Genomic DNA, 13114 nt, shown 5'->3' with positions numbered 1-13114 from the left:
CATCGCATACCACCACCTCCCCACGCTCAAACTGTCAGCCTTCCTTCAAGCCGGCAACAGCGTGTCGTACAATTATTTTCCCATTTATGACACCGGTTGAAAAATCGTCCAGCCCGTTTGACATCCACCCGTCAAAAGTGTTGTGGCAGCATAACCCATCGCAAAATTGCCCCATTCGCGGTAGGCGCCCGGCACAAGGGGACAGACCCGTGCACATGCAAAACGTGTGGTGTGTTTGGAAAAGCTAAGCACCTTGCAGCATCGTCACCTACTGCACCAACACGCTTCTTGCTGCGTTTCCTCGGTAACGCATTCGGTACGCAGGCACAGTTTCATTTACTTTTTTTTACTTCACAGACGAATAGAAGCACGAGGGAGAAAATAGGACATAAAAAAGGCTGCGTTTGGAAATAACTAACGTCTTCCTTGCTACTGTGGCACCTGTGGCAGAGCGGAGCAAATGCAACTAGTACCTAGTGCTACATACAGCAGTAGGCAGACGCACGAAACTAAAACAAACGCTGGAAAAAATATGAATAGCACACTGACAGAAGTGAAGTGGAAATTGCTACCCCAATTATCGATAACAATTATCATTCAAAGCAACCACCCCGTCCACTACACTGAAGTGTCTCGCGTCGGGTCTCCGCTCGTACGAAAATGGTCGCCTCGGTCCTTGAAGACCGACGCGAGTGAGATAGAGTGAGAGAGAGGCATCAGTGCACTGGGCCGCCAGGTTTTTTTGAGTTATCGGTCCCTATCGATGCCAACCTTCCCTCGTGGTCTGTCCTTCACCGGGCCAACCGCACAGCACAGCTAATTACTTATAACGGATATTGAACTAGGAGGAGATGACGCGGTTGGTGGGGAACCACACAGGCCATTAGATGCACCCAACCGAGACACGGACGAATGTCCGCGGGATGTGATGTGTCGTCGTTTGTCATTTGAATATTGAACGGGTTGTACAGTGACGAACAAAAAAGAAAAAAAAAAGAAACTGTAAATCTTGTACCTTGTCGTTTGCTGTACAACGTCCCTTTCTGTGTCTGTGGCAGAGGAGACCTGGAGGACATGGAGGACCTTTAGCTGCTGGAAGCACAGTGGCAGAAAACGGTAAGATCTGCGTAATTGTCCCCGTAAGGTGGTCCACACTTTGGGTCGTCGCGATCCCTTCCCGGAACTCCAATTAGCGCGCGGGGCCACGACACCGAAGGCAGCTGGATCCATTTTCCATTTGTCGCACTCTTAACTGGACTGGAGTATCCAGCGTACACACTTGTACTGCTACCGGTGGGTCACTCATCACGTACGGTACTGCGGTGTGTGTGTACCTTCGGAGTGATCTTCAGCCGATGGCTTAACGTCCTCCATTCACCGGAAAAGGGACGATTCTCCCTCGGGGGGATGCGGATTTCGGACTACTTTTGAAGCCTGCCCGCTTTGGAACCAGGTATTCCAAGAAGAGTCATGACGAACTGCAAACGCTACTGCAACAACCTTTTTTGTGGTTGTTGTTGGAACCATCCAACACGATCATGCTACTTTCCTTTTTCCACGAACTGAGCTACGTGTCCGAGGTTCTACGCTTCGCCAGTAGACGCCCGAAACAGCGGCCCCTTAATTGCTGGATTCATTCATCATCATAAAGAACGGCAGCCACACACCGAAACGCGCCCTGACGTTGGTCGGGGCCCTGCGGCCATTCCTAGCGAATTCGCGGCATCCCTTTCCCGGCCGTTTGTGCGATCAAAACGTCCCCAGCGAGACGGTGGGACAACTTCCTTGCATGCCGTAATAAAAATCAAAGCAGCAAAAAAACAAGACATCGACATCGTCGTCGAGAGTTTCAAAGCTTTGCTTGCCCACCTTACCCAGTCTGAATTTATCGAACTCGGAAATATAAAACACTTCTAATTGATACTTTCAGTCGCGTACGGTCGGTGTCGTCCAGCCCGTGCCCGAATGAGCGCCTCCGGGGGAAGGACGTAGCGAAGAAGCAAAACCCCGATCTACCGGGAGGACGCGTCCACGCCCGCGGTTTTCAGTTCGGCGTCCGACTTCCACCACCATCACTATTTGATTAGCACCAAGGGTCGCAAATGTTTTCGTTTGAAATCACGGTCGCCTAATAGGTGGCCACGGTTTGAGTTCCCCGGAATTGTGATAGACACTGCGCGAAAAGCTCAAAAACGGGGTTTTTGATACTCCCATCACGATGATTATGATGCTGCTGATGATATCCTGTGATCTTCAACTGCATAACTGCTCGGTGGAGACGTGTTTGACATTAACTTTTTGTTTTCTTGGATTTCCTTTGAATCGGAGACGAAATGTTCTGCCAAATCCAAGCAGGTTTTAGTTCCGTTCATAAATTCAAGCTCGTAATCTTCGAACGCCCCCTTTGGCCGAATTAGGGCTGATGCTTGCCTCGTTGCTTCTCTCCATCTCCATTTGCTCAATTACCTGCGTCTGCTCCTCATGCTCAAACACATAGCAAAGCTTCATTCAACATTTATCAATCCTACCCAGCAATTATAATTTGCCAAAACCACCCCGAAGGTCCGGTTCCTGCCCGGTGCGTCATCGTCGTATCTTCAACGCCAGGCCATCTTATCGGCCAGGCCCCGAGGAGGATGACGGCGTGATCGTGTTCTAATTCCATCCATCGGAGCCAAACGGCAGCCCGGTTGAAAGAAATTACACTCGCTGTCCCGGCTGTGCCCTGCCCCGGTCGAGGACTGGTGGCCAAGGCTCGCCACACGGTATGCAAAAATGCCCGTCGGTAGAAAAAAGTCAACGCGTTTTCGCAGCGTAACACGGGAAGCGGAATTATTATTTGCGTGTCGGTTGCCCAAGCTCTCTTTCTTCATTTTTCCCTTCTCCCTCTCACTCTATCTCTCTCTCTCTCCAACACGACACAAATTTCTTCGGTTTATTTTAATTTCACTTTTCGTCAATTAAATGTTAATGCGCAAATTATACGATACAATCTCGCAGCGTGAGCACGATTGTTTGATGATGATTATTATTAATACTATTATCGAGATGGGGCTTTCTCGGCTTCTCCTTAGCCTCTCGGCTTATCAGATTCATCCCGATACTGCTGAGAATGGCAAACTTGTGTTTGTGTGTGTGTGTGCTCTGAGATGCTTTCACTTTGACAGGTTTGCTCCCTCCGGACCGGGGCAAAGAGAATCAATAATTGTCCAAATATTATCGTACTTCCTTGGGGCGACAATTGCAACCTTCTCGGTGATCAGTGCCGTAATGAACGGTGCGTGATGTGTCCTGAAACAAAAAAAACATAACCCGATCGGTAGTCAATACTACCTCATTGACAGCGGTTGCGGTTTGCCTGAACGGGCTACTCGGGTCGAATGGGGGCCACGTGCCACGGCACTAAGCACTATTTGCATTCTATCATTACACTCACACCCGGCTGTCTCGATCAGGAATGGCAGGTAAAAGGTGCTCGACTCGGCTTGACACATTGCGAAGGGGAGGAGAGGTTTATGCAAAATTGTGCGAAAATGATTCATAATAGATGTCTTACCGTCGACGTGTCGTGCCGGAGCGTGGCAAAGAAGGGCACCGCTACTTGATAAATGTAATGGACAGCTAGCTAGAATGGTGGTCGGCTTTCATCGGCTTTGGCCTGGTGGGCATTTAATCAATCCGAGTTGAACGGATTGAGACATCGACATCGAACGGATATAGAGCATGCACAGTTTGGGGATGATATTTGGAGGAAATATTTCCGTTTAAAATTCACACTCCGCACGTTAGCTGACGATGGACAACGTGTACGAAAAGGATTGTTTTATGCTTTGGGGGAGTTTACGAGCGTCATGTGTTGGTCCCCTTGATACAAGTATATCATATATGTATATAGGGAACGGTTCTCTGTTTTTGTTAGGTTGAGGTTTTTCTTTGTTCCTGTTATATTTTCGTACATAAAACAAATGTTCTGCCTTGTAGGGCTGTTTTGTTCGATGGCCTTTGTGGCAACCTTTTGCGGTTTGTTTCATTTGCTGTTCTGCACACATGGCTTGAAAAATTGTTCAAGAGTGACTGTTGTTTAGCTGGTATCGAATTCGCGATAACACATTGTACATGACAGCAAATGACTGTGTAAATGGCAAGAATACGTCGTTTGGCTTTACAGTGTAATAATATTGTGTGATAAATATTATTATTTACATTACATTATTTATTGTTACATGACAAACAATAAGTATGAAAACATTGTTACTGTTTTGCCACTAAGTGGTGCCTTTAATGTAACTTCTATTTCAATATTCTCACAATGTAACAAAGAATAACCCTGAGACATGTTCGAGTTTCTTAAGACTAGGTTTACGGAGCCCGTCAATTTGACCAACACTAAGCTTTGAAGTGAAATACTAAAAATACCTTCAATTAAATCTCGATGTTTACTTCACATACATTTATTTTAACATTATGTAAGTTTGTAACATAACAATTATTTTCTTAAGATGCGTAAATTTTCAAATACTTATGTCAAATTGCCTTCGAATCAATTGAATTGGGTGGGTTTATTGTTTTTTATGTTTTAGTGTAGTAGCATACAGTCTACAAAAGTAAATAAAAGAGTGAAAGAAAACTCTAAACCACCCATTATCACGAAAAACTATTTTCGTAAATTATACAAAACAAAAGTGACCTCAAATGAAATTCCTAACTTATCCCTCGTATTCTTCAAAGCTCAAATCAGCATCTGGCCAGGTATGGCATCGATAAGATATTAGTTCATGTGTTGATGAAACAATAACGATTATCTAAATAAATTGGTCATGTGCAGACAAATTCCCATACAAACCAAGATTTGTTAAACGACACATAGTTTTGATAAAATTATATTTTTCATTATTTTAACTAGTCTTAATGCGTATACTTATCCACCCGTCAATTTGTGGGGTGATCGTAAAGGTAGGTATGTGAGAGATAGCTAATCAATGATATGCGATAGCTGCAGGTGCCTTGGTACATCGATTGCTGTATTTTATTTTAAAAGTGTCGTTTTTAGTTATACGAAGCATGACAACCCTTTCTGATAACATCAAAGAAAACTCCAATTTCATGCCATTTTTATGAACATTAGATTTTTGTTTTATTTTATTTATTTATTTGAATTACACGCTGAATGCATTAGATTAACACAAACCACGCATCATTGTACGCTCTCGGTTGCAATAGGAGCACCAAAATATACCTTACGGGTCTTTTACTTGTCTTACTTTCAACGGTACCGTTCTCGATCATCGCATCTCGAAGATGGCCTACGTTGGTCCTAGTTTGGTCAAAGATGGGCATAATAAATTCACTCGTCCATACAAGATCGTTACTTGATGATCATTAAACTTGGCATATAAACGAACATAAAAAAAACACTTTCCTTTGTGCCGAGCATCTGGTCCGGTGCGTACAAGTGGCCCTGCAGCTACCAGACGGAACCGTATACCTATCAGAAACAGTACTTAACCTTAACACTCCACCATCGACGCCATCTTGGACAGCACATAGAGAGCGATCATTACCGAAATGTGTCCTGGCCAGTGTGCAAGCTCAGATCTTAATCGAGACGCTGCCATCGCCATACCTCAATGTGTTTCAGCTTATCGGGCAGCACATTTATAAAACGCGTCTGTGTGCGTCTGCAGAACTGCACAAACTGCCATCAAAAAGAACAAAACGGCAACAAAGAACACGGCAGTGATCGATGCAATATTTTTGAACAGTTTTACGTGGAAGTGTCGAAAGAAAAGCAACAACAGCACAAGCAAACACACCGGCGCGTAAGAAAAGTGGAAAATAATAAGCTTGTGCGCTGCGTACGATCATCTGACGGCCATCATTGATGCGGAGACTGGACGAGGGGGGGTTTTGTTTTCTCCTTGCAACCTCAATGCACCCACACTACCCTCCCATCCCTTGGGGGGGGGGGGGGGAGTCAAACGAGAAATGAGCTTGACTGCCAGCCAAGGCTCCGGCGGCCATTGGCGAAAGGCGCAAACGGACCTTCACGTGTCCGGCGCGGGCCGCTGCCAGCATTTACGCATTAGTCTGTCCACTTTCCTGGGCTGGCAGAAAAGCGCGCCCGGCGTTGGCACCGTACCTTTGAACTCACGGCCAAACCTTTCGCGCCGTCTCCGGAGCGATCGGAGCAGAGCTGCAATCCGACCAAGCGCACAACTGACCGCAATGCGAGAACGAAAACAGTGAAGTTCAGAAATGAAAATTATAAACAAAATTGGTATAAATTATACAAAATTACCCCCAAGGAGACCGTGTTGGGCTGCGCGTTGGGACGAGCCCAAAAGCCCGACTGCCGTTGTGCGGTTGTGTGGTTTTTCCATCTCTGTTTTCGGTGTTTGGTTTTCTCCTACACGGCTCGAGAAACCGTTTGCGTTTGCAGTATGCAAGCAGCAAGCAAATGCCCGACGGTTCATTTTCGAAGGAATAGATTCGACCTGATCCTTATCCCCACCCGACGGCAAAAATATGGAGCAAAAAATTGTGTGTTAAATGCTGATGAATTTAGTATTGTTTTCTTCATTCCATCAGCATAATCCCTTATCTGTTTAAAACCTCCTCAATTACAAGTCTTCTATCTCCACGGTGCTTAACTATCCTAACGATTGCATGCCCGTACACTAAGTACATATTTTCAACACTTTAGCTTCCCGTTTTTTCTTCTCTCTCTCTCTCTTCTGTGTTGCTCTCTGTACTCCATCATGCACTTACCCTAGCAGCCCTGCTTCTACCCTTATTAGATTCCCATTTTCTCACCAAACCAGCACAACTAAAAGCTCAAAACGCACATGAATGCGCGTGAAGCAACAAATTGCCTTCAGCGAGCTTTAACCTGTAAAGCTTTGCAGAGCAGAGGAAAAACGGGAAAAACTCATGAATATATTTATACACATCCAACGTGTGCCCCCCTCTCGGATGCTAACTATTAATAAATAGACTGGTTTTCGACGAGGTTGTACTTGCTGTCATTACATTACTTTTTTGCTATTAATGAGTATATTTATCATTTCAATTCGTACGCGAAGAATGCGTGCATAGATGCTCGGCTTTTTTATTGTAGGATCATTAGGAGGCAATGTGTGTAGTTGTGATTATTATGAAAACGAAACGTGCAATTAAAAAGGCATGAATATGTCAGTGCAATTGAGTTTTGTTTAAGTTTTTATTTATGTTAGCGCTTGATATCGTCCCATCACCAATTGTTAACGATAACAATGTGTTTTTCTGTGTTGCTATAAATTCCATTCTACAAACTCAAATTAAGTTTGCTCCGATGGGTGTGTGTAGAACAGCTTACCGTTGTCTTTATTTCGAAATACCGCTTTTATTTGTCCATGTCTAGTAAGTCTAGGTTAATAGAACGAACCCTTCATCACTCTTTGTTGCATTTGTGTTGTAACATATCTGCATATCAACAGTTTCTTGTCTAATGCATTACTTGCCTCGGATATTAAGAATTATTATTAACAAAATTTCCTAGTCGTTCAATTCGCATTGTAGCTAATTTGATTTAATTTAGAATTAATACGGCTTCAGCCTAAGTTTCCAAATTTTGCAACTAAGTAAGTCCTCATATCATCAAAACTATAAGGGTACCAAATTGGTTATAATTTTAGCTTTTACGATTAATTATAGCAATAATAATTACTATGCTATTGTGGATTTGAAAAAACTTAAAAGCAGCGTATGAAGTTGATGAACGCGTTTAGATATAAGGCTGATAAGGCTGTTGTAAACACTAAATGGAACACACTGTTTTTTTAAATCAAAAACGAAAAAGTGACTGTTCTGAACTGTAGTAAGCCAGTTGTCTTGAATTAGCTCAAATAATTTTAGTTTCAGTAGATTATTCAACACCAAAATTGTTGAATTACAAGCAGATTTTAGGTGGCTGATTGAAGCGAGATACATTTAGAAAGTTATTGACCAATAGTTTAGGTCTGGTCTGGCAATAGTAACCGGTATTGCAGAACAAACATATAGATAGAAAACAACATATTCAGCTAGGTTATGGATGTCTCGTAAAGCGTCAATGATACAACACCAATTTTGGTGTCGATGCATATCCTCTTCTTGAAGTATCTGATGTTTTGAAAAAAAAAACATCAAATCAGTATATAATAACATTCTATTTCTCTGATGATCATCTAATCCGTGCCCAAGATCACACATTATCACAAACACTAGGCTCCAGCTCACTGAATCATCAATACTCTCGCCAAATCCAAGATCCAAGAGCCACAGAATCAACTCAAATTCCAAAAAAAAGATGATTACAAAACAACAACAAACCCCTCATACACGCAACCACGCATAATTGCCGATCGTTTATCGTAATCATTTCCTTCCAGGCGCCGTCGCCACGGCGTACTTTCCATGTGGGGATGAGATTTAGTTGTACCGAACATAAAAGAAAGATGTTGCTTTTTCGGTTCAGCTGCTCCAAACCACGGTTCCCACGGTTAGCGCATCCTCTGATAACGGGGCTGAAAAACGGTGTACCGGTACGGCACAACATGCACAGCGCGGTTCGAAAATTCATCGATTTTCCCGTTCAAAAATGAGAACGCCAAGACGGGGACGAGGGCGCCCAGCTGGAACGGGTGGTACGTACGATCTACGTACGATCAAACACGTCAACAGCTAATTTCTCGCTTCCTTTTGGAAAAACAATCGATCGCAAGAGCGTACCGACGCAATTCGGCAATTCGGGTACGTCCGACGTCAGCAGCCCGAAATGTTGCCCCACTCTTTCACGTAAGGCCCCCTCAAAATTGGTGTGTTTAGTACGATAAACCATCCAATTATGTGCAGTGCGCAATCTGAATGATTAAATGATCAGGGTTTTGGCTTCTTCCTGTCTCAATCGGGCCTGCACTGGCGAATGAATGGGAAAGCGCCACGGTGCTGTATCTCAATCGAGGTACCTTCGTTTCAGTGTGCTTTCTTCTTCGTCACCGTCATTAACATCGTGAGCAACATCGATCGATCGATCGATCGTTCGAACGAACGATCGGCGAGCAGAAACGTTCCAGGGCGCTTCTGGAAAGTGAAAACGGAACTAGACGATTATTACCGAGGTTTCGGGGGCTCGCGTCAGCACTTGCACGTATTGAGAACACGCAGCAGAAGGGCTAGCCACATGTTTGTAACCGTTTCGTGGTACTGCTCCGCCAAAATCATGCCCAGCAAAATCAGTCGTTTAGTATTATGGGGGGATACAAATGAGTTTTAACCCGTTGAGACTACTTTGGGGAATACCTTTTTTTAATAAGAATAATAATAGCTGACCAACGCTGGTTCTGCATCTTTAGCATCCAGATGCTTGTAGATGCTCCAGTTGTACGATTCTGCAAACGTCAAACCGTGACTTTAAGAAGAGTACACAAAACAAACGAAAGAAAGATTGGGAGGCTGTGTGTAAGCATTTGCTCGATTGATGAAATCAAAACATATGTTTACGTATAATAAGGATCATTATATGCTAATTTAGGCTCAATGCAATTACAATGGGCCTGCGTAGTATGGCGTCGCTTGCGAGCGGAGCGCTTCCAGTACCGCTAGCCATATTGTTATTCATTTCCATTTTTAAGCGGAACCTAATTTTGATTATGGAAACGAGCCAAACCATGACGGAATGGTGTTGGCATACGATTGATTTTGTGTTGTTTTTTGAGTAATCTAAATTAAATGAACAGAGTCCGCTAGAAGCGGGCTGATCGATACGTTGGAAAGGAGGATGCTGTTCTAATTCCCGACATGGAGTAGTTCAAGAACATCAACACCAAAGGAAGATGTTAAAGGTGTAGGCTATTACAGGACATAATTTGATCCATCATGTCGAAAAGATCACATTTTTCGCTAATAACACACTGATGATTGGTTTTCTAGTCCGAGATTAAAGAATGCATTATGGAATTATAAAAAATACCCTATTAGTAATTCGATGTGTGTATGGTAGTGTTAACTGTAGGATTGTTATTATAATTGCAGCTGATAATATGTTCTTTTTTAGCATAACGACCTCATTTCGTACATGCATGGCCTTCAAGCATACAATCAGTAATCGGATTTTGGTAAGGATACCGGAAGGGCATGGTAGAAGTTTAGATTAAAAAAAATCAATTAGGTTGGGGTCCTCCCGTGGAACTCCAGCTCTTAAAGATTATCTGAAGCCACCAGACGATGAGGCAGAGTACTTTGATCAGTTTCTCAAAACAACAACTCCAGCGGAGCCGTAATTCGCGTTCGAGAAGACCTCCACCGGCAATGGAACGGAGGAGTTACCGTACGAGGTACAGCACACGTTCACCTACTCCATCGTGGACTTCATGGGTGACAATGGCGAAGTTAACCTGCTGGAGCACAGTACCGACTATCGACTTCTTGTGGAGCAAGTGTTCCCCCAGTAGGAGTCCTCTGTTGGAGAGCAATCACAGCAGGACCTTCCGAACAGGACACGGCTGAGACAGGCTGCATGCGACGGGAAAGTTCAAAACGCGGCTCATCGTGAGCTGCAGTAATTTTGGGAGCTTCATCAGCTCCCGGAAGCGTTGGTGGTATATAGCGATCGCGAACTTCCGGCATGAGCACTTTTCCGCCGATGAGATGTGTAAGTCCTGTGTGAGAGTTGTTGGAGGACCTGAGTGATGTAGAATTCGACACGTCCTTCTTGGCAGATATTCCTCCATTAGATTGGAGGGGATTAGATTCGGGTTCTAACATTTTTCCTCAATTATCTTGCAACGTTCTTATCACCAACACTCACAGTTCATCTGAATCCTCAAAACCCAACAATAGAATAGGATAGGATAGGATCATTATTATAAATTTCAAATTGTATACTATACCTTGACCTACCATTGCCTACCATACCTTGACCAATAATGAAAACCTTTTTTCGGGGGAACTACCAACTTGATTGACAATCCGTCCTCACTTTCAAGCTTTTTTTATGTTCATTGTTAATAACCTTACTGTATATTCATTCCGCCGCTATGCCATCCCTCGTCTTGCATTGAATTATCGCCATTAAGCGATGTCTTCATTAATCACTTTCTCTCTCTCGCTCCAGACGACGTACCAGCAAGGCCGATCGTTGCTCCCCGTTCTGCTTGAATGTAAAAGACAACAGGAATTTCATTACCCATTGACATTTTAACAAACAACGCCAACCGCTTCACAATGTTGCTCGGTTCTTCCAAAGTCAGATTCATCTCAACTCCCGTTAGACATCCTCATAATAACAGCAAAAACTGGAGCATCACCGATCAGCTTCCTGGAGCGCTCGTCTTTCGGGGTTCGATTTTTGCCTACTGGCGTTATTAAATTATCAACCCTTGCACCAGCGAATGATCATGCCGATGATGACTAGCCAGTCATTAATCTTCATTAATAATATATCCTTGCCGCTTTTCCATACACAACGCGCGTTCAGTAGTTTTGTGTGTAGGATTGACTTTGTCCCGTGTCCTTTTTTTGGCCTGTCCGCCGCCGTACGGTTGCTAGTGATACATGACCCCCCTCCCCTGCCATGGATACAAGAGATGCGCCCCTAAATTCCGTCAAACCCTTTCAGAGAAACAACACACAAGAAAAAAATAATGAAAGACGAAACGCCCCCCGGAGGCGATGTGTCCTTCCCGCAAACGAGCGGTGCCACTGGAACCGCGCAAGGGAGACCTTGGACAGATCACGAGAAATAAAAGAAACAAGCGTTCGGGACAATCGTCCAAGGTTTCGGTCGTCCGGTTTTGGGGGGCTGTGCGAGGGATTGGGCGACGCCAACATGGCGAAAGGCGAAAGTTCTTCCTCAAGCGTAAGCAAGCGGAGCCTTTAAAACTCCCGAAGATACACCCGTAAAAAAGGTAGCAACATGCAACCGAAACACAGGCCCAAAACCCGACGAACCGGGAACGCCTCATGTTTTCCCCGTGGCACGGAAGATCTGTATTCACCCCGGTGCGGACCGCGATCACAATCCGGTGTGCCCTCAGGGGGAGGAGTGTTATCGCAACTTGGCTCCATGTTCGAAAAGAGAGGGTTTTCTTTTTTTTGGAGGAGTTTTGTTTCTACCGCTACGAATTGGGAGGCTAAAAAGGAGCAAAAATTAGCATTTCAAATCAATCCAGCTCGTCTTTGACCGGCAGCTCCTGCTGTTTGCTGGTTGGGGAGCTTGTAGCTTTATTTTACCGGCCCGAATGGGTGTTGAGGTGAGAAGCAGACGATTGCGTTGCGCATAGTCCGTCCGTGTCTTGAAAGACTCTCCCGGAGTTGGCGGTTGCTGTTCCCTCCGGCTTTGCTACCCTTGTTTGAATTCATTTTTTGCGATTGCAATGACTTCTGTGAATATAGACAGTACGTGTTTCTGTGTGTGTACCTTTTTTATTTCGGTTTTAATCGACCTTTTTTTGTTGGACGTTTCACATTCACATTCGGGGGTCCCCGGTCGGCAGCGCATGCCGACGCCGAGACATGGCCGATGTTGGAGATGATATCTTGTCAGCCGATGTTCGGAAGTTAGCATTTGCAAACATTGGAGCGCACCCAGAAACCAGAAGCAGATCGTATCAAAACGGTGCGTTTTGCCCGCGAGGCTTTATGCTTTAATTTCGGTAGAGATGGCCTCTCCAGTGCAACCAGTGGGTACGGGTGCGGTGCCGGATTTTGTGGCGTTTTGCTGGTAAAGTGATCGCGACGCGAACGGTGTACGATCGTGTGATTATTCAGTACATGTTGTTCGTGTCCCGCCGTGTGCACATGCCGGTGGGAGCCGATGCAGCCGACGCACCGTGTCAAATACCGGTAGCATGCTTTTAAACGGCAGAACTAATTGCACCCTGTTGCGTTTAATCACACACACACACACAGACAAACACTCGCAGCGTACGTACAATTCGGGACTCTTTTGGCTGGGCTGGGTTTGAAGGCACGGGCTGTGATTGTGGCACACCCGATTGTGGCTGACAGACGCTGGACGGTGAAATGTCCTGCGGGCTGAAGCAAAGATGCACGTTCCCACATTTACACACCATTAAGCGGGAAGCGGGGCGATTAC

This window comes from Anopheles gambiae, chromosome 2 (assembly GCF_943734735.2).
Source record: "Anopheles gambiae chromosome 2, idAnoGambNW_F1_1, whole genome shotgun sequence".
Classification (NCBI taxonomy): domain Eukaryota; kingdom Metazoa; phylum Arthropoda; class Insecta; order Diptera; family Culicidae; genus Anopheles; species Anopheles gambiae.
Note: the sequence above shows the minus strand (reverse complement) of the source record.